The 22,154-nt window shown below is 62.2% G+C and overlaps 1 protein-coding gene across 1 annotated transcript in view; it reads left to right on the top strand.

Moving 5' to 3' along the window:
* Nucleotides 1–22,154, top strand: part of LOC144759693 (uncharacterized) — a 273,339-nt gene that overhangs the window by 20,788 nt on the left and 230,397 nt on the right. The gene's annotated exons all lie outside the window — the stretch shown is intronic.

Genomic DNA, 22,154 nt, shown 5'->3' with positions numbered 1-22,154 from the left:
TACAGGGAGGAAAGACGAGAGCTGGAGCCAGAGGTGAGAGGGATGGAGGGGGACACAGGGAGGAAAGACGAGAGCTCGAGCCGGAGGTGAGAGGGACGGAGGGGACACAGGGGGTAAAGACGAGAGCTTGAGCCGGAGGTGAGGGGGATGGAGGGGGATACAGGGAGGGAAGACGAGAGCTTGAGCCGGAGGTGAGAGGGACGGAGGGGGATACAGGGAGGGAAGACGAGAGCTTGAGCCGGAGGTGAGAGGGACGGAGGGGGATACAGGGAGGAAAGACGAGAGCTGAAGCCGGAGGAGAGAGGGACGGAGGGATACAGGGAGGAAAGAGGAGAGCTGGAGCCGGAGGTGAGAGGGATGGAGGGGGACACAGGGAGGGAAGACGAGAGCTTGAGCCGGAGGTGAGAGGGATGGAGGGGGATACAGGGAGGAAAGACGAGAGCTGGAGCCGGAGGTGAGAGTGACAGAAGGGGACACAGGGAGGAAAGACGAGAGCTGGAGCCGGAGGTGAGAGGGACAGAAGGGGACACAGGGAGGAAAGACGAGAGCTGGAGCCGGAGGTGAGAGGGATGAAGGGGGATACAGGGAGGAAAGACGAGAGCTGGAGCCGGAGGAGAGAGGGATGGAGGGGGATACAGGGAGGAAAGACGAGAGCTGGAGCCGGAGGTGAGAGGGACGGAGGGGGATACAGGGAGGGAAGACGAGAGCTTGAGCCGGAGGTGAGAGGGACGGAGGGGGATACAGGGAGGAAAGACGAGAGCTTGAGCCGGAGGTGAGAGGGACGGAGGGGGATACAGGGAGGGAAGACGAGAGCTTGAGCCGGAGGTGAGAGGGACGGAGGGGGATACAGGGAGGAAAGACGAGAGCTGGAGCCGGAGGAGAGAGGGACGGAGGGGGATACAGGGAGGAAAGACGAGAGCTTGAGCCGGAGGAGAGAGGGACGGAGGGGGATACAGGGAGGAAAGACGAGAGCTGGAGCCGGAGGTGAGAGGGATGGAGGGGGACACAGGGAGGAAAGACAAGAGCTGGAGCCAGAGGTGAGAGGGACGGAGGGGGACACAGGGAGGAAAGACGAGAGCTGGAGCCGGAGGAGAAGGACGGAGGGGGACACAGGGAGGAAAGACGAGAGCTTGAGCCAGAGGTGAGAGGGACGGAGGGGACACAGGGAGGAAAGACGAGAGCTGGAGCCAGAGGTGAGAGGGACGGAGGGGACACAGGGAGGAAAGACGAGAGCTGGAGCCAGAGGTGAGAGGGACGGAGGGGACACAGGGAGGAAAGAGGAGAGCTGGAGCCAGAGGTGAGAGAGACGGAGGGGACACAGGGAGGAAAGACGAGAGCTGGAGCCAGAGGTGAGAGGGACGGAGGGGACACAGGGAGGAAAGACGAGAGCTTGAGCCGGAGGTGAGAGGGATGGAGGGGGACACAGGGAGGAAAGACGAGAGCTGGAGCCGGAGGTGAGAGGGACGGAGGGGGATACAGGGAGGAAAGACGAGAGCTGGAGCCGGAGGTGAGAGGGACGGAGGGGGACACAGGGAGGAAAGACGAGAGCTGGAGCCGGAGGAGAGAGGGACGGAGGGGGACACAGGGAGGAAAGACGAGAGCTGAAGCCAGAGGAGAGAGGGACGGAGGGGGATACAGGGAGGAAAGACGAGAGCTGGAGCCGCAGGTGAGAGGGACGGAGGGGGATACAGGGAGGAAAGACGAGAGCTGGAGCCGGAGGTGAGAGGGATGGAGGGGGATACAGGGAGGAAAGACGAGAGCTTGAGCCAGAGGTGAGAGGGATGGAGGGGGACACAGGGAGGAAAGACGAGAGCTTGAGCCGGAGGAGAGAGGGATGGAGGGGGACACAGGGAGGAAAGACGAGAGCTGGAGCCGGAGGTGAGAGGGACGGAGGGGGACACAGGGAGGAAAGAAGAGAGCTGGAGCCAGAGGTGAGAGGGACGGAGGGGGACACAGGGAGGAAAGACGAGAGCTTGAGCCGGAGGTGAGAGGGATGGAGGGGACACAGGGAGGAAAGACGAGAGCTGGAGCCGGAGGTGAGAGGGACGGAGGGGGACACAGGGAGGAAAGACGGAGAGCTTGAGCCAGAGGTGAGAGGGACGGAGGGGGATACAGGGAGGAAAGACAGAGAGCTTGAGCCGGAGGTGAGAGGGACGGAGGGGACACAGGGAGGAAAGAAGAGAGCTGGAGCCGGAGGTGAGAGGGACGGAGGGGGACACAGGGAGGAAAGAAGAGAGCTTGAGCCAGAGGTGAGAGGGACGGAGGGGGACACAGGGAGGAAAGACGAGAGCTGGAGCCGGAGGTGAGAGGGACAGAGGGGGATACAGGGAGGAAAGACGAGAGCTGGAGCCGGAGGTGAGAGGGATGGAGGGGGACACAGGGAGGAAAGAAGAGAGCTTGAGCCAGAGGTGAGAGGGACGGAGGGGGACACAGGGAGGAAAGACGAGAGCTTGAGCCGGAGGTGAGGGGGATGGAGGGGGATACAGGGAGGGAAGACGAGAGCTGGAGCCGGAGGTGAGAGGGATGGAGGGGGATACAGGGAGGGAAGACGAGAGCTGGAGCCGGAGGTGAGAGGGATGGAGGGGGATACAGGGAGGAAAGACGAGAGCTTGAGCCAGAGGTGAGAGGGATGGAGGGGGATACAGGGAGGAAAGACGAGAGCTTGAGCCGGAGGAGAGAGGGATGGAGGGGGACACAGGGAGGAAAGACGAGAGCTTGAGCCGGAGGAGAGAGGGATGGAGGGGGACACAGGGAGGAAAGACGAGAGCTGGAGCCGGAGGTGAGAGGGACGGAGGGGGATACAGGGGGTAAAGACGAGAGCTGGAGCCGGAGGTGAGAGGGACGGAGGGGATACAGGGAGGAAAGACGAGAGGTTGAGCCGCAGGTGAGAGGGATGGAGGGGGACACAGAGAGGAAAGACGAGAGCTGGAGCCGGAGGAGAGAGGGATGGAGGGGGATACAGGGAGGAAAGACGAGAGCTGGAGCCGGAGGAGAGAGGGATGGAGGGGGATACAGGGAGGAAAGACGAGAGCTGGAGCCGGAGGAGAGAGGGACGGAGGGGGACACATGGAGGAAAGACAAGAGCTGGAGCCGGAGGTGAGAGGGACGGAGGGGGATACAGGGAGGAAAGACGAGAGCTGGAGCCAGAGGTGAGAGGGACGGAGGGGGACACAGGGAGGAAAGACGAGAGCTGGAGCCGGAGGTGAGAGGGACGGAGGGGGATACAGGGAGGAAAGACGAGAGCTGGAGGTGAGAGGGACGGAGGGGATACAGGGAGGAAAGACGAGAGCTGGAGCCGGAGGGGAGAGGGACGGAGGGGGACACAGGGAGGAAAGACGAGAGCTGGAGCCGGAGGGGAGAGGGATGGAGGGGGATACAGGGAGGAAAGACGAGAGCTGGAGCCAGAGGTGAGAGGGATGGAGGGGGGCACAGGGAGGAAAGACGAGAGCTGGAGCCGGAGGGGAGAGGGACGGAGGGGACACAGGGAGGAAAGACGAGAGCTGGAGTCACAGGTGAGAGGGATGGAGGGGACACAGGGAGGAAAGACGAGAGCTGGAGCCAGAGGAGAGAGGGGGACACAGGGAGGAAAGATGAGAGCTTGAGCCGGAGGTGAGAGGGACGGAGGGGGATACAGGGAGGAAAGACGAGAGCTGGAGCCGGAGGTGAGAGGGACGGAGGGGATACAGGGAGGAAAGACGAGAGCTGGAGCCGGAGGGGAGAGGGACGGAGGGGGATACAGGGAGGAAAGACGAGAGCTGGAGCCGGAGGAGAGAGGGACGGAGGGGGACACATGGAGGAAAGACAAGAGCTGGAGCCGGAGGTGAGAGGGATGGCGGGGATACAGGAAGGAAAGACGAGAGCTGGAGCCGGAGGTGAGAGGGATGGCGGGGGACACAGGGAGGAAAGACGAGAGCTGGAGCCGGAGGTGAGAGGGACGGAGGGGATACAGGGAGCAAAGACGAGAGCTGGAGCCGGAGGGGAGAGGGACGGAGGGGGACACAGGGAGGAAAGACGAGAGCTGGAGCCGGAGGGGAGAGGGACGGAGGGGGACACAGGGAGGAAAGACGAGAGCTTGAGCCGGAGGTGAGAGGGACGGAGGGGGACACAGGGAGGAAAGAGAAGAGCTGGAGCCGGAGGTGAGAGGGATGGAGGGGGATACAGGGAGGAAAGACGAGAGCTGGAGCCAGAGGTGAGAGGGATGGAGGGGGACACAGGGAGGAAAGACGAGAGCTCGAGCCGGAGGTGAGAGGGACGGAGGGGACACAGGGGGTAAAGACGAGAGCTTGAGCCGGAGGTGAGGGGGATGGAGGGGGATACAGGGAGGGAAGACGAGAGCTTGAGCCGGAGGTGAGAGGGACGGAGGGGGATACAGGGAGGGAAGACGAGAGCTTGAGCCGGAGGTGAGAGGGACGGAGGGGGATACAGGGAGGAAAGACGAGAGCTGAAGCCGGAGGAGAGAGGGACGGAGGGATACAGGGAGGAAAGAGGAGAGCTGGAGCCGGAGGTGAGAGGGATGGAGGGGGACACAGGGAGGGAAGACGAGAGCTTGAGCCGGAGGTGAGAGGGATGGAGGGGGATACAGGGAGGAAAGACGAGAGCTGGAGCCGGAGGTGAGAGTGACAGAAGGGGACACAGGGAGGAAAGACGAGAGCTGGAGCCGGAGGTGAGAGGGACAGAAGGGGACACAGGGAGGAAAGACGAGAGCTGGAGCCGGAGGTGAGAGGGATGAAGGGGGATACAGGGAGGAAAGACGAGAGCTGGAGCCGGAGGAGAGAGGGATGGAGGGGGATACAGGGAGGAAAGACGAGAGCTGGAGCCGGAGGTGAGAGGGACGGAGGGGGATACAGGGAGGGAAGACGAGAGCTTGAGCCGGAGGTGAGAGGGACGGAGGGGGATACAGGGAGGAAAGACGAGAGCTTGAGCCGGAGGTGAGAGGGACGGAGGGGGATACAGGGAGGGAAGACGAGAGCTTGAGCCGGAGGTGAGAGGGACGGAGGGGGATACAGGGAGGAAAGACGAGAGCTGGAGCCGGAGGAGAGAGGGACGGAGGGGGATACAGGGAGGAAAGACGAGAGCTTGAGCCGGAGGAGAGAGGGACGGAGGGGGATACAGGGAGGAAAGACGAGAGCTGGAGCCGGAGGTGAGAGGGATGGAGGGGGACACAGGGAGGAAAGACTAGAGCTGGAGCCAGAGGTGAGAGGGACGGAGGGGGACACAGGGAGGAAAGACGAGAGCTGGAGCCGGAGGAGAAGGACGGAGGGGGACACAGGGAGGAAAGACGAGAGCTTGAGCCAGAGGTGAGAGGGACGGAGGGGACACAGGGAGGAAAGACGAGAGCTGGAGCCAGAGGTGAGAGGGACGGAGGGGACACAGGGAGGAAAGACGAGAGCTGGAGCCAGAGGTGAGAGGGACGGAGGGGACACAGGGAGGAAAGAGGAGAGCTGGAGCCAGAGGTGAGAGAGACGGAGGGGACACAGGGAGGAAAGACGAGAGCTGGAGCCAGAGGTGAGAGGGACGGAGGGGACACAGGGAGGAAAGACGAGAGCTTGAGCCGGAGGTGAGAGGGATGGAGGGGGACACAGGGAGGAAAGACGAGAGCTGGAGCCGGAGGTGAGAGGGACGGAGGGGGATACAGGGAGGAAAGACGAGAGCTGGAGCCGGAGGTGAGAGGGACGGAGGGGGACACAGGGAGGAAAGACGAGAGCTGGAGCCGGAGGAGAGAGGGACGGAGGGGGACACAGGGAGGAAAGACGAGAGCTGAAGCCAGAGGAGAGAGGGACGGAGGGGGATACAGGGAGGAAAGACGAGAGCAAGAGCCGCAGGTGAGAGGGACGGAGGGGGATACAGGGAGGAAAGACGAGAGCTGGAGCCGGAGGTGAGAGGGATGGAGGGGGATACAGGGAGGAAAGACGAGAGCTTGAGCCAGAGGTGAGAGGGATGGAGGGGGACACAGGGAGGAAAGACGAGAGCTTGAGCCGGAGGAGAGAGGGATGGAGGGGGACACAGGGAGGAAAGACGAGAGCTGGAGCCGGAGGTGAGAGGGACGGAGGGGGACACAGGGAGGAAAGAAGAGAGCTGGAGCCAGAGGTGAGAGGGACGGAGGGGGACACAGGGAGGAAAGACGAGAGCTTGAGCCGGAGGTGAGAGGGATGGAGGGGACACAGGGAGGAAAGACGAGAGCTGGAGCCGGAGGTGAGAGGGACGGAGGGGGACACAGGGAGGAAAGACGGAGAGCTTGAGCCAGAGGTGAGAGGGACGGAGGGGGATACAGGGAGGAAAGACAGAGAGCTTGAGCCGGAGGTGAGAGGGACGGAGGGGACACAGGGAGGAAAGAAGAGAGCTGGAGCCGGAGGTGAGAGGGACGGAGGGGGACACAGGGAGGAAAGAAGAGAGCTTGAGCCAGAGGTGAGAGGGACGGAGGGGGACACAGGGAGGAAAGACGAGAGCTGGAGCCGGAGGTGAGAGGGACAGAGGGGGATACAGGGAGGAAAGACGAGAGCTGGAGCCGGAGGTGAGAGGGATGGAGGGGGACACAGGGAGGAAAGAAGAGAGCTTGAGCCAGAGGTGAGAGGGACGGAGGGGGACACAGGGAGGAAAGACGAGAGCTTGAGCCGGAGGTGAGGGGGATGGAGGGGGATACAGGGAGGGAAGACGAGAGCTGGAGCCGGAGGTGAGAGGGATGGAGGGGGATACAGGGAGGGAAGACGAGAGCTGGAGCCGGAGGTGAGAGGGATGGAGGGGGATACAGGGAGGAAAGACGAGAGCTTGAGCCAGAGGTGAGAGGGATGGAGGGGGATACAGGGAGGAAAGACGAGAGCTTGAGCCGGAGGAGAGAGGGATGGAGGGGGACACAGGGAGGAAAGACGAGAGCTTGAGCCGGAGGAGAGAGGGATGGAGGGGGACACAGGGAGGAAAGACGAGAGCTGGAGCCGGAGGTGAGAGGGACGGAGGGGGATACAGGGGGTAAAGACGAGAGCTGGAGCCGGAGGTGAGAGGGACGGAGGGGATACAGGGAGGAAAGACGAGAGGTTGAGCCGCAGGTGAGAGGGATGGAGGGGGACACAGAGAGGAAAGACGAGAGCTGGAGCCGGAGGAGAGAGGGATGGAGGGGGATACAGGGAGGAAAGACGAGAGCTGGAGCCGGAGGAGAGAGGGATGGAGGGGGATACAGGGAGGAAAGACGAGAGCTGGAGCCGGAGGAGAGAGGGACGGAGGGGGACACATGGAGGAAAGACAAGAGCTGGAGCCGGAGGTGAGAGGGACGGAGGGGGATACAGGGAGGAAAGACGAGAGCTGGAGCCAGAGGTGAGAGGGACGGAGGGGGACACAGGGAGGAAAGACGAGAGCTGGAGCCGGAGGTGAGAGGGACGGAGGGGGATACAGGGAGGAAAGACGAGAGCTGGAGCTGGAGGTGAGAGGGACGGAGGGGATACAGGGAGGAAAGACGAGAGCTGGAGCCGGAGGGGAGAGGGACGGAGGGGGACACAGGGAGGAAAGACGAGAGCTGGAGCCGGAGGGGAGAGGGATGGAGGGGGATACAGGGAGGAAAGACGAGAGCTGGAGCCAGAGGTGAGAGGGATGGAGGGGGGCACAGGGAGGAAAGACGAGAGCTGGAGCTGGAGGCGAGAGGGACGGAGGGGACACAGGGAGGAAAGACGAGAGCTGGAGTCAGAGGTGAGAGGGATGGAGGGGACACAGGGAGGAAAGACGAGAGCTGGAGCCGGAGGAGAGAGGGGGACACAGGGAGGAAAGATGAGAGCTTGAGCCGGAGGTGAGAGGGACGGAGGGGGATACAGGGAGGAAAGACGAGAGCTGGAGCCGGAGGTGAGAGGGACGGAGGGGATACAGGGAGGAAAGACGAGAGCTGGAGCCGGAGGGGAGAGGGACGGAGGGGGATACAGGGAGGAAAGACGAGAGCTGGAGCCGGAGGAGAGAGGGACGGAGGGGGACACATGGAGGAAAGACAAGAGCTGGAGCCGGAGGTGAGAGGGATGGCGGGGATACAGGAAGGAAAGACGAGAGCTGGAGCCGGAGGTGAGAGGGATGGCGGGGGACACAGGGAGGAAAGACGAGAGCTGGAGCCGGAGGTGAGAGGGATGGAGGGGACACAGGAAGGAAAGACAAGAGCTGGAGCCGGAGGTGAGAGGGATGGCGGGGATACAGGAAGGAAAGACGAGAGCTGGAGCCGGAGGTGAGAGGGACAGAGGGGGACACAGGGAGGAAAGACGAGAGCTGGAGCCGGAGGTGAGAGGGATGGCGGGGATACAGGGAGGAAAGAGGAGAGCTGGAGCCGGAGGTGAGAGGGACGGAGGGATGCAGGGAGGAAAGACGAGAGCTGGAGTCAGAGGTGAGAGGGATGGAGGGGACACAGGGAGGGAAGACGAGAGCTGGAGCCGGAGGAGAGAGGGACGGAGGGGACACAGGGAGGAAAGACGAGAGCTGGAGCCGGAGGTGAGAGGGATGGAGGGGGAGGGAGGAAAGACGAGAGCTGGAGCCGGAGGTGAGAGGGATGGAGGGGAACACAGGGAGGAAAGACGAGAGCTGGAGCCGGAGGTGAGGGGGATGGAGGGGAACACAGGGAGGAAAGACGAGAGCTGGAGCCGGAGGTGAGAGGGATGGAGGGGGACACAGGGAGGAAAGACGAGAGCTGGAGCCGGAGGTGAGAGGGACGGAGGGGGACACAGGGAGGAAAGAGGAGAGCTGGAGCCAGAGGAGAGAGGGGCGGAGGGGGACACAGGGAGGAAAGACGAGAGCTTGAGCCGGAGGAGAGAGGGATGGAGGGGGACACAGGGAGGAAAGACGAGAGCTGGAGCCGGAGGTGAGAGGGACGGAGGGGGACACAGGGAGGAAAGAAGAGAGCTGGAGCCAGAGGTGAGAGGGACGGAGGGGGACACAGGGAGGAAAGACGAGAGCTTGAGCCGGAGGTGAGAGGGATGGAGGGGACACAGGGAGGAAAGACGAGAGCTGGAGCCGGAGGTGAGAGGGACGGAGGGGGACACAGGGAGGAAAGACGGAGAGCTTGAGCCAGAGGTGAGAGGGACGGAGGGGGATACAGGGAGGAAAGACAGAGAGCTTGAGCCGGAGGTGAGAGGGACGGAGGGGACACAGGGAGGAAAGAAGAGAGCTGGAGCCGGAGGTGAGAGGGACGGAGGGGGACACAGGGAGGAAAGAAGAGAGCTTGAGCCAGAGGTGAGAGGGACGGAGGGGGACACAGGGAGGAAAGACGAGAGCTGGAGCCGGAGGTGAGAGGGACAGAGGGGGATACAGGGAGGAAAGACGAGAGCTGGAGCCGGAGGTGAGAGGGATGGAGGGGGACACAGGGAGGAAAGAAGAGAGCTTGAGCCAGAGGTGAGAGGGACGGAGGGGGACACAGAGAGGAAAGACGAGAGCTGGAGCCGGAGGAGAGAGGGATGGAGGGGGATACAGGGAGGAAAGACGAGAGCTGGAGCCGGAGGAGAGAGGGATGGAGGGGGATACAGGGAGGAAAGACGAGAGCTGGAGCCGGAGGAGAGAGGGACGGAGGGGGACACATGGAGGAAAGACAAGAGCTGGAGCCGGAGGTGAGAGGGACGGAGGGGTATACAGGGAGGAAAGACGAGAGCTGGAGCCAGAGGTGAGAGGGACGGAGGGGGACACAGGGAGGAAAGACGAGAGCTGGAGCCGGAGGTGAGAGGGACGGAGGGGGATACAGGGAGGAAAGACGAGAGCTGGAGCTGGAGGTGAGAGGGACGGAGGGGATACAGGGAGGAAAGACGAGAGCTGGAGCCGGAGGGGAGAGGGACGGAGGGGGACACAGGGAGGAAAGACGAGAGCTGGAGCCGGAGGGGAGAGGGACGGAGGGGGACACAGGGAGGAAAGACGAGAGCTGGAGCCGGAGGGGAGAGGGATGGAGGGGGATACAGGGAGGAAAGACGAGAGCTGGAGCCAGAGGTGAGAGGGATGGAGGGGGGCACAGGGAGGAAAGACGAGAGCTGGAGCCGGAGGGGAGAGGGACGGAGGGGACACAGGGAGGAAAGACGAGAGCTGGAGTCAGAGGTGAGAGGGATGGAGGGGACACAGGGAGGAAAGACGAGAGCTGGAGCCGGAGGTGAGAGGGACGGAGGGGGATACAGGGAGGAAAGACGAGAGCTGGAGCCGGAGGTGAGAGGGACGGAGGGGATACAGGGAGGAAAGACGAGAGCTGGAGCCGGAGGGGAGAGGGACGGAGGGGGATACAGGGAGGAAAGACGAGAGCTGGAGCCGGAGGAGAGAGGGACGGAGGGGGACACATGGAGGAAAGACAAGAGCTGGAGCCGGAGGTGAGAGGGATGGCGGGGATACAGGAAGGAAAGACGAGAGCTGGAGCCGGAGGTGAGAGGGATGGCGGGGGACACAGGGAGGAAAGACGAGAGCTGGAGCCGGAGGTGAGAGGGATGGAGGGGACACAGGAAGGAAAGACGAGAGCTGGAGCCGGAGGGGAGAGGGACGGAGGGGACACAGGGAGGAAAGACGAGAGCTGGAGTCAGAGGTGAGAGGGATGAAGGGGACACAGGGAGGAAAGACGAGAGCTGGAGCCGGAGGAGAGAGGGGGACACAGGGAGGAAAGATGAGAGCTTGAGCCGGAGGTGAGAGGGACGGAGGGGGATACAGGGAGGAAAGACGAGAGCTGGAGCCGGAGGTGAGAGGGACGGAGGGGATACAGGGAGGAAAGACGAGAGCTGGAGCCGGAGGGGAGAGGGACGGAGGGGGATACAGGGAGGAAAGACGAGAGCTGGAGCCGGAGGAGAGAGGGACGGAGGGGGACACATGGAGGAAAGACAAGAGCTGGAGCCGGAGGTGAGAGGGATGGCGGGGATACAGGAAGGAAAGACGAGAGCTGGAGCCGGAGGTGAGAGGGATGGCGGGGGACACAGGGAGGAAAGACGAGAGCTGGAGCCGGAGGTGAGAGGGATGGAGGGGACACAGGAAGGAAAGACAAGAGCTGGAGCCGGAGGTGAGAGGGATGGCGGGGATACAGGAAGGAAAGACGAGAGCTGGAGCCGGAGGTGAGAGGGACAGAGGGGGACACAGGGAGGAAAGACGAGAGCTGGAGCCGGAGGTGAGAGGGATGGCGGGGATACAGGGAGGAAAGAGGAGAGCTGGAGCCGGAGGTGAGAGGGACGGAGGGATACAGGGAGGAAAGACGAGAGCTGGAGTCAGAGGTGAGAGGGATGGAGGGGACACAGGGAGGGAAGACGAGAGCTGGAGCCGGAGGAGAGAGGGACGGAGGGGACACAGGGAGGAAAGACGAGAGCTGGAGCCGGAGGTGAGAGGGATGGAGGGGGAGGGAGGAAAGACGAGAGCTGGAGCCGGAGGTGAGAGGGATGGAGGGGAACACAGGGAGGAAAGACGAGAGCTGGAGCCGGAGGTGAGAGGGATGGAGGGGAACACAGGGAGGAAAGACGAGAGCTGGAGCCGGAGGTGAGAGGGATGGAGGGGGACACAGGGAGGAAAGACGAGAGCTGGAGCCGGAGGTGAGAGGGACGGAGGGGGACACAGGGAGGAAAGAGGAGAGCTGGAGCCAGAGGAGAGAGGGGCGGAGGGGGATACAGGGAAGAAAGACGAGAGCTTGAGCCGGAGGTGAGAGGGACGGAGGGGGACACAGGGAGGAAAGACGAGAGCTGGAGCCGGAGGTGAGAGGGACGGAGGGGGCACAGGGAGGAAAGAGGAGAGCTGGAGCCGGAGGTGAGAGGGACAGAGGGGGATACAGGGAGGAAAGACGAGAGCTGGAGGTGAGAGGGACGGAGGGGGACACAGGGAGGAAAGACGAGAGCTGGAGCCGGAGGTGAGAGGGACAGAGGGGGACACAGGGAGGAAAGACGAGAGCTGGAGCCGGAGGTGAGAGGGATGGCGGGGATACAGGGAGGAAAGAGGAGAGCTGGAGCCGGAGGTGAGAGGGACGGAGGGATACAGGGAGGAAAGACGAGAGCTGGAGCCGGAGGTGAGAGGGATGGAGGGGGATACAGGGAGGGAAGACGAGAGCTGGAGCCGGAGGTGAGACGGATGGAGGGGGATACAGGGAGGAAAGACGAGAGCTGGAGCCGGAGGTGAGAGGGACGGAGGGGGATACAGGGAGGAAAGACGAGAGCTGGAGCCGGAGGAGAGAGGGACGGAGGGGGACACAGGGAGGAAAGACGAGAGCTGGAGCCGGAGGTGAGAGGGACGGAGGGGGACACAGGGAGGAAAGACAAGAGCTTGAGCCGGAGGTGAGAGGGACGGAGGGGGACACAGGGAGGAAAGACGAGAGCTGGAGCCGGAGGTGAGAGGGATGGAGGGGTACACAGGGAGGAAAGACGAGAGCTGGAGCCGGAGGTGAGAGGGACGGAGGGTGACACAGGGAGGAAAGACGAGAGCTGGAGCCGGAGGTGAGAGGGATGGAGGGGGATACAGGGAGGAAAGACGAAAGCTGGAGCCAGAGGTGAGAGGGACGGAGGGGACACAGGGAGGAAAGACGAGAGCTGGAGCCGGAGGTGAGAGGGACGGAGGGGGACACAGGGAGGAAAGACGAGAGCTTGAGCCGGAGGTGAGAGGGACGGAGGGGGACACAGGGAGGAAAGACGAGAGCTTGAGCCAGAGGTGAGAGGGACGGAGGGGGACACAGGGAGGGAAGACGAGAGCTTGAGCCGGAGGTGAGAGGGACGGAGGGGGACACAGGGAGGAAAGACGAGAGCTTGAGCCAGAGGTGAGAGGGACGGAGGGGGATACAGGAAGGGAAGACGAGAGCTTGAGCCAGAGGTGAGAGGGACGGAGGGGGACACAGGGAGGAAAGACGAGAGCTCGAGCCGGAGGTGAGAGGGACGGAGGGGGACACAGGGAGGAAAGACGAGAGCTTGAGCCAGAGGTGAGAGGGACGGAGGGGGATACAGGGAGGAAAGACGAGAGCTGGAGCCGGAGGTGAGAGGGATGGAGGGGGATACAGGGGGGAAAGACGAGAGCTTGAGCCAGAGGTGAGAGGGATGGAGGGGACACAGGGAGGGAAGACGAGAGCTTGAGCCAGAGGTGAGAGGGATGGAGGGGACACAGGGAGGAAAGACGAGAGCTGGAGCCGGAGGTGAGAGGGACGGAGGGGGATACAGGGAGGGAAGACGAGAGCTTGAGCCAGAGGTGAGAGGGACGGAGGGGACACAGGGAGGAAAGACGAGAGCTGGAGCCGGAGGTGAGAGGGACGGAGGGGGATACAGGGAGGAAAGACGAGAGCTTGAGCCGGAGGAGAGAGGGACGGAGGGGACACAGGGAGGAAAGACGAGAGCTGGAGCCGGAGGGGAGAGGGATGGAGGGGGATACAGGGAGGAAAGACGAGAGCTCGAGCCGGAGGTGAGAGGGACGGAGGGGGACACAGGGAGGAAAGACGAGAGCTTGAGCCAGAGGTGAGAGGGACGGAGGGGGATACAGGGAGGGAAGACGAGAGCTTGAGCCAGAGGTGAGAGGGACGGAGGGGGAGACAGGGAGGAAAGACGAGAGCTGGAGCCGGAGGTGAGAGGGATGGAGGGGGACACAGGGAGGAAAGACGAGAGCTTGAGCCAGAGGTGAGAGGGACGGAGGGGACACAGGGAGGAAAGACGAGAGCTGGAGCCGGAGGTGAGAGGGACGGAGGGGGATACAGGGAGGAAAGACGAGAGCTTGAGCCGGAGGAGAGAGGGACGGAGGGGACACAGGGAGGAAAGACGAGAGCTGGAGCCGGAGGTGAGAGGGATGGAGGGGGATACAGGGAGGAAAGACGAGAGCTCGAGCCGGAGGTGAGAGGGACGGAGGGGGACACAGGGAGGAAAGACGAGAGCTTGAGCCAGAGGTGAGAGGGACGGAGGGGGATACAGGGAGGGAAGACGAGAGCTTGAGCCAGAGGTGAGAGGGACGGAGGGGGAGACAGGGAGGAAAGACGAGAGCTGGAGCCGGAGGTGAGAGGGATGGAGGGGGACACAGGGAGGAAAGACGAGAGCTTGAGCCAGAGGTGAGGGACGGAGGGGGATACAGGGAGGAAAGACGAGAGCTGGAGCCGGAGGTGAGGGGGACACAGGGAGGAAAGACGAGAGCTTGAGCCAGAGGTGAGAGGGACGGAGGGGACACAGGGAGGAAAGACGAGAGCTGGAGCCAGAGGTGAGAGGGGTGGAGGGGATACAGGGAGGAAAGACGAGAGCTTGAGCCGGAGAAGAGAGGGATGGAGGGGGATACAGGGAGGAAAGACGAGAGCTGGAGCCGGAGGTGAGAGGGACGGAGGGGACACAGGGAGGAAAGACGAGAGCTGGAGCCGGAGGTGAGAGGGACGGAGGGGACACAGGGAGGAAAGACGAGAGCTGGAGCCGGAGGTGAGAGGGATGGAGGGGGACACAGGGGGGAAAGACGAGAGCCGGAGGTGAGAGGGACGGAGGGGACACAGGGGGTAAAGACGGAGAGCTGGAGCCGGAGGTGAGAGGGACGGAGGGGGACACAGGGAGGAACGACGAGAGCTTGAGCCAGAGGTGAGAGGGACGGAGGGGGATACAGGGAGGAAAGACGAGAGCTGGAGCCGGAGGTGAGAGGGACGGAGGGGGATACAGGGAGGAAAGACGAGAGCTGGAGCCGGAGGTGAGAGGGATGGAGGGGGACACAGGGAGGGAAGACGAGAGCTGGAGCCGGAGGTGAGAGGGACGGAGGGGGACACAGGGAGGGAAGACGAGAGCTGGAGCCGGAGGTGAGAGGGACGAAGGGGACACAGGGAGGAAAGACGAGAGCTGGAGCCGGAGGTGAGACGGATGGAGGGGATACAGGGAGGAAAGACGAGAGCTTGAGCCGGAGGTGAGAGGGATGGAGGGGGATACAGGAAGGAAAGACGAGAGCTTGAGCCGGAGGTGAGAGGGACGGAGGGGGACACAGGGAGGAAAGACGAGAACTGGAGCCGGAGGTGAGAGGGACGAAGGGGACACGGAGGAAAGACGAGAGCTGGAGCCGGAGGTGAGACGGATGGAGGGGATACAGGGAGGAAAGACGAGAGCTTGAGCCGGAGGTGAGAGGGATGGAGGGGGATACAGGAAGGAAAGACGAGAGCTGGAGCCGGAGGAGAGAGGGACGGAGGGGATACAGGGAGGAAAGACGAGAGCTTGAGCCGGAGGTGAGAGTGATGGAGGTGGATACAGGGAGGAAAGACGAGAGCTGGAGCCGGAGGTGAGAGGGGGATACAGGGAGGAAAGACGAGAGCTGGAGCCGGAGGTGAGAGGGACGGAGGGGGACACAGGGGGGAAAGAGGAGAGCTGGAGCCGGAGGTGAGAGGGACACAGGGGACACAGGGGGGAAAGACGAGAGCTGGAGCCGGAGGTGAGAGGGACGGAGGGGGACACAGGGAGGAAAGAAGAGAGCTTGAGCCGGAGGTGAGAGGGACGGCGGGGGATACAGGGAGGAAAGACGAGAGCTGGAGCCGGAGGTGAGAGGGACGGAGGGGGATACAGGGAGAAAAGACGAGAGCTGGAGCCGGAGGTGAGAGGGGGATACAGGGAGGAAAGACGAGAGCTTGAGCTGGAGGTGAGAGGGACGGAGGGGGACACAGGGAGGAAAGACGAGAGCTTGAGCCAGAGGTGAGAGGGACGGAGGGGGATACAGGGAGGAAAGACGAGAGCTGGAGCCAGAGGTGAGAGGGACGGAGGGGTACACAGGGAGGAAAGACGAGAGCTTGAGCCAGAGGTGAGAGGGACGGAGGGGGACACAGGGAGGAAAGACGAGAGCTGGAGCCAGAGGTGAGAGGGACGGAGGGGGACACAGGGAGGAAAGAAGAGAGCTTGAGCCAGAGGTGAGAGGGACGGAGGGGGACACAGGGAGGAAAGACGAGAGCTTGAGCCAGAGGTGAGAGGAACGGAGGGGGATACAGGGAGGAAAGACGAGAGCTGGAGCCGGAGGTGAGAGGGACGGAGGGGGATACAGGGAGGAAAGACGAGAGCTGGAGCCGGAAGTGAGAGGGACGGAGGAGACACAGGGAGGAAAGACGAGAGCTGGAGCCGGAGGTGAGAGGGACGGAGGGGGATACAGGGAGGAAAGACGAGAGCTGGAGCCGGAGGTGAGAGGGACGGAGGAGACACAGGGAGGAAAGACAAGAGCTTGAACCGGAGGTGAGAGGGATGGAGGGGACACAGGGAGGAAAGACTAGAGCTGGAGCCGGAGGTGAGAGGGACGGAGGGGACACAGGGAGGAAAGACGAGAGCTGGAGCCGGAGGTGAGAGGGATGGAGGGGATACAGGGAGGAAAGACGAGAGCTTGAGCCGGAGGTGAGAGGGATGGAGGGGGATACAGGAAGGAAAGACGAGAGCTGGAGCCGGAGGAGAGAGGGACGGAGGGGATACAGGGAGGAAAGACGAGAGCTTGAGCCGGAGGTGAGAGTGATGGAGGTGGATACAGGGAGGAAAGACGAGAGCTGGAGCCGGAGGTGAGAGGGGGATACAGGGAGGAAAGACGAGAGCTTGAGCCGGAGGTGAGAGGGACGGAGGGGGACACAGGGGGGAAAGAGGAGAGCTGGAGCCGGAGGTGAGAGGGACACAGGGGACACAGGGGGGAAAGACGAGAGCTGGAGCCGGAGGTGAGAGGGACGGAGGGGGACACAGGGAGGAAAGAAGAGAGCTTGAGCCGGAGGTGAGAGGGACGGCGGGGGATACAGGGAGGAAAGACGAGAGCTGGAGCCGGAGGTGAGAGGGACGGAGGGGGATACAGGGAGAAAAGACGAGAGCTGGAGCCGGAGGTGAGAGGGGGATACAGGGAGGAAAGACGAGAGCTTGAGCTGGAGGTGAGAGGGACGGAGGGGGACACAGGGAGGAAAGACGAGAGCTTGAGCCAGAGGTGAGAGGGACGGAGGGGGATACAGGGAGGAAAGACGAGAGCTGGAGCCAGAGGTGAGAGGGACGGAGGGGTACACAGGGAGGAAAGACGAGAGCTTGAGCCAGAGGTGAGAGGGACGGAGGGGGACACAGGGAGGAAAGACGAGAGCTGGAGCCAGAGGTGAGAGGGACGGAGGGGGACACAGGGAGGAAAGAAGAGAGCTTGAGCCAGAGGTGAGAGGGACGGAGGGGGACACAGGGAGGAAAGACGAGAGCTTGAGCCAGAGGTGAGAGGGACGGAGGGGGATACAGGGAGGAAAGACGAGAGCTGGAGCCGGAGGTGAGAGGGACGGAGGGGGATACAGGGAGGAAAGACGAGAGCTGGAGCCGGAGGTGAGAGGGACGGAGGAGACACAGGGAGGAAAGACGAGAGCTGGAGCCGGAGGTGAGAGGGACGGAGGGGGATACAGGGAGGAAAGACGAGAGCTGGAGCCGGAGGTGAGAGGGACGGAGGAGACACAGGGAGGAAAGACAAGAGCTTGAACCGGAGGTGAGAGGGATGGAGGGGACACAGGGAGGAAAGACTAGAGCTGGAGCCGGAGGTGAGAGGGACGGAGGGGACACAGGGAGGAAAGACGAGAGCTGGAGCCGGAGGTGAGAGGGACGGAGGGGGATACAGGGAGGAAAGACGAGAGCTGGAGCCGGAGGTGAGAGGGACGGAGGAGACACAGGGAGGAAAGACGAGAGCTGGAGCCGGAGGTGAGAGGGATGGAGGGGGATACAGGAAGGAAAGACGAGAGCTGGAGCCGGAGGAGAGAGGGACGGAGGGGATACAGGGAGGAAAGACGAGAGCTTGAGCCGGAGGTGAGAGTGATGGAGGTGGATACAGGGAGGAAAGACGAGAGCTGGAGCCGGAGGTGAGAGGGGGATACAGGGAGGAAAGACGAGAGCTGGAGCCGGAGGTGAGAGGGACGGAGGGGGACACAGGGGGGAAAGAGGAGAGCTGGAGCCGGAGGTGAGAGGGACACAGGGGACACAGGGGGGAAAGACGAGAGCTGGAGCCGGAGGTGAGAGGGACGGAGGGGGACACAGGGAGGAAAGAAGAGAGCTTGAGCCGGAGGTGAGAGGGACGGCGGGGGATACAGGGAGGAAAGACGAGAGCTGGAGCCGGAGGTGAGAGGGACGGAGGGGGATACAGGGAGAAAAGACGAGAGCTGGAGCCGGAGGTGAGAGGGGGATACAGGGAGGAAAGACGAGAGCTTGAGCTGGAGGTGAGAGGGACGGAGGGGGACACAGGGAGGAAAGACGAGAGCTTGAGCCAGAGGTGAGAGGGACGGAGGGGGATACAGGGAGGAAAGACGAGAGCTGGAGCCAGAGGTGAGAGGGACGGAGGGGTACACAGGGAGGAAAGACGAGAGCTTGAGCCAGAGGTGAGAGGGACGGAGGGGGACACAGGGAGGAAAGACGAGAGCTGGAGCCAGAGGTGAGAGGGACGGAGGGGGACACAGGGAGGAAAGAAGAGAGCTTGAGCCAGAGGTGAGAGGGACGGAGGGGGACACAGGGAGGAAAGACGAGAGCTTGAGCCAGAGGTGAGAGGGACGGAGGGGGATACAGGGAGGAAAGACGAGAGCTGGAGCCGGAGGTGAGAGGGACGGAGGGGGATACAGGGAGGAAAGACGAGAGCTGGAGCCGGAGGTGAGAGGGACGGAGGAGACACAGGGAGGAAAGACGAGAGCTGGAGCCGGAGGTGAGAGGGACGGAGGGGGATACAGGGAGGAAAGACGAGAGCTGGAGCCGGAGGTGAGAGGGACGGAGGAGACACAGGGAGGAAAGACAAGAGCTTGAACCGGAGGTGAGAGGGATGGAGGGGACACAGGGAGGAAAGACTAGAGCTGGAGCCGGAGGTGAGAGGGACGGAGGGGACACAGGGAGGAAAGACGAGAGCTGGAGCCGGAGGTGAGAGGGACGGAGGGGGATACAGGGAGGAAAGACGAGAGCTGGAGCCGGAGGTGAGAGGGACGGAGGAGACACAGGGAGGAAAGACGAGAGCTGGAGCCGGAGGTGAGAGGGACGGAGGGGGACACAAGGAGGAAAGACGAGAGCTTGAGCCGGAGGTGAGAGGGACGGAGGGGGACACAGGGAGGAAAGAGAAGAGCTGGAGCCGGAGGTGAGAGGGATGGAGGGGGACACAGGGGGGAAAGACGAGAGCTGGAGCCGGAGGTGAGAGGGACGGAGGGGGATACAGGGAGGGAAGACGAGAGCTTGAGCCAGAGGTGAGAGGGACGGAGGGGACACAGGGAGGAAAGACGAGAGCTTGAGCCGGAGGTGAGAGGGACGGAGGGGGACACAGGGAGGAAAGACGAGAGCTTGAGCCAGAGGTGAGAGGGACGGAGGGGGATACAGGGAGGGAAGACGAGAGCTTGAGCCAGAGGTGAGAGGGACGGAGGGGGACACAGGGAGGAAAGACGAGAGCTCGAGCCGGAGGTGAGAGGGACGGAGGGGGACACAGGGAGGAAAGACGAGAGCTTGAGCCAGAGGTGAGAGGGACGGAGGGGGATACAGGGAGGAAAGGACGAGAGCTTGAGCCGGAGGAGAGAGGGACGGAGGGGACACAGGGAGGAAAGACGAGAGCTGGAGCCGGAGGGGAGAGGGATGGAGGGGGATACAGGGAGGAAAGACGAGAGCTCGAGCCGGAGGTGAGAGGGACGGAGGGGGACACAGGGAGGAAAGACGAGAGCTTGAGCCAGAGGTGAGAGGGACGGAGGGGGATTCAGGGAGGGAAGACGAGAGCTTGAGCCAGAGGTGAGAGGGACGGAGGGGGAGACAGGGAGGAAAGACGAGAGCTGGAGCCGGAGGTGAGAGGGATGGAGGGGGACACAGGGAGGAAAGACGAGAGCTTGAGCCAGAGGTGAGAGGGACGGAGGGGACACAGGGAGGAAAGACGAGAGCTGGAGCCGGAGGTGAGAGGGACGGAGGGGGATACAGGGAGGAAAGACGAGAGCTTGAGCCGGAGGAGAGAGGGACGGAGGGGACACAGGGAGGAAAGACGAGAGCTGGAGCCGGAGGTGAGAGGGATGGAGGGGGATACAGGGAGGAAAGACGAGAGCTCGAGCCGGAGGTGAGAGGGACGGAGGGGGACACAGGGAGGAAAGACGAGAGCTTGAGCCAGAGGTGAGAGAGACGGAGGGGGATACAGGGAGGGAAGACGAGAGCTTGAGCCAGAGGTGAGAGGGATGGAGGGGGACACAGGGAGGAAAGACGAGAGCTTGAGCCAGAGGTGAGGGACGGAGGGGGATACAGGGAGGAAAGACGAGAGCTGGAGCCGGAGGTGAGGGGGACACAGGGAGGAAAGACGAGAGCTTGAGCCAGAGGTGAGAGGGACGGAGGGGACACAGGGAGGAAAGACGAGAGCTGGAGCCAGAGGTGAGAGGGGTGGAGGGGATACAGGGAGGAAAGACGAGAGCTTGAGCCGGAGAAGAGAGGGATGGAGGGGGATACAGGGAGGAAAGACGAGAGCTGGAGCCGGAGGTGAGAGGGACGGAGGGGACACAGGGAGGAAAGACGAGAGCTGGAGCCGGAGGTGAGAGGGACGGAGGGGACACAGGGAGGAAAGACGAGAGCTGGAGCCGGAGGTGAGAGGGATGGAGGGGGACACAGGGGGGAAAGACGAGAGCCGGAGGTGAGAGGGACGGAGGGGACACAGGGGGTAAAGACGGAGAGCTGGAGCCGGAGGTGAGAGGGACGGAGGGGGACACAGGGAGGAACGACGAGAGCTTGAGCCAGAGGTGAGAGGGACGGAGGGGGATACAGGGAGGAAAGACGAGAGCTGGAGCCGGAGGTGAGAGGGACGGAGGGGGATACAGGGAGGAAAGACGAGAGCTGGAGCCGGAGGTGAGAGGGATGGAGGGGGACACAGGGAGGGAAGACGAGAGCTGGAGCCGGAGGTGAGAGGGACGGAGGGGGACACAGGGAGGGAAGACGAGAGCTGGAGCCGGAGGTGAGAGGGACGAAGGGGACACAGGGAGGAAAGACGAGAGCTGGAGCCGGAGGTGAGACGGATGGAGGGGATACAGGGAGGAAAGACGAGAGCTTGAGCCGGAGGTGAGAGGGATGGAGGGGGATACAGGAAGGAAAGACGAGAGCTTGAGCCGGAGGTGAGAGGGACGGAGGGGGACACAGGGAGGAAAGACGAGAACTGGAGCCGGAGGTGAGAGGGACGAAGGGGACACAGGGAGGAAAGACGAGAGCTGGAGCCGGAGGTGAGACGGATGGAGGGGATACAGGGAGGAAAGACGAGAGCTTGAGCCGGAGGTGAGAGGGATGGAGGGGGATACAGGAAGGAAAGACGAGAGCTGGAGCCGGAGGAGAGAGGGACGGAGGGGATACAGGGAGGAAAGACGAGAGCTTGAGCCGGAGGTGAGAGTGATGGAGGTGGATACAGGGAGGAAAGATATTTGATATTTATTTGATATTTATGTATTTTTATAAAGCGCGAACATTCGCTCCCAGGGGAGCATCTTGGCGCTAAGCTTGCGAACAGTAGGTTGATGAAAAATGAAGCAGGTGAAAGGATGAGACTAAATGGCTGCCAGTACGGAGGTATCTGATTGTTTGTACACCCATGTCTTGAGGAGTTTTCTGAAAAGACCCTCCTTTTCAGTCAGTCTGAGGCTAACTGGTAGGTTATTCCATGCCTTGGCTGCCAAGACAGTGAAAGTTTTCCCACCCTTGGTTTGATATTTAAATCTGGGAATCAGGATGAGGTTTGTCCCAGATGATCTCAGACATCGCGGAGGATTATAACGCACAAAACGATGTGTAAAGTAGCGGGGACCTGTGTTTTGCATAGATTTAAAAACGGTAAGAAGCAATTTAAAAAGAATTCTTTTGTGCAATGGGAGCCAATGCAGAGCTCTTAATGCTGCTGAAGCTGATGACCTTCTGGGAAGTTGTAGGACCAGTCTCGCCGCTGCATGTTGTATACTCTGCAGCTTCTTAAGGGTGGACTTTTTCACACCAGCCATTAATCCATTGCAGTAATCAAGTCGGGAGAGTATTAAGGCTACCGCGACTGATTTTCTAGCTGCAATGGGGAGGAAATCAAAGAATTTTTTCAGTGATTTAATGAGACCAAAACAGCGTCCAGCCGTAATCCTGATGTGGTCATCGAAAGAGAGAAGTGAATCAAATTGCACACCTAGATTCCGAGCTGATGCTACTGCACTAGGGGGGGCTTCCGATCCCATGGGCCACCAGTCTTTCGGACAGAAAGATAGATCTTTACCCAACGGTATAATTTCTGTCTTCGCACTATTGCATTGAAGATGGTTTTTGTTCAACCATTGAAAAACATCCGATAGGCAG

The sequence above is a fragment of the Lissotriton helveticus genome, chromosome 1_1, assembly GCF_964261635.1.
Source record: "Lissotriton helveticus chromosome 1_1, aLisHel1.1, whole genome shotgun sequence".
Classification (NCBI taxonomy): Eukaryota; Metazoa; Chordata; class Amphibia; order Caudata; family Salamandridae; genus Lissotriton; species Lissotriton helveticus.
Note: the sequence above shows the minus strand (reverse complement) of the source record. Positions and strands in the feature narration are given on the sequence as shown.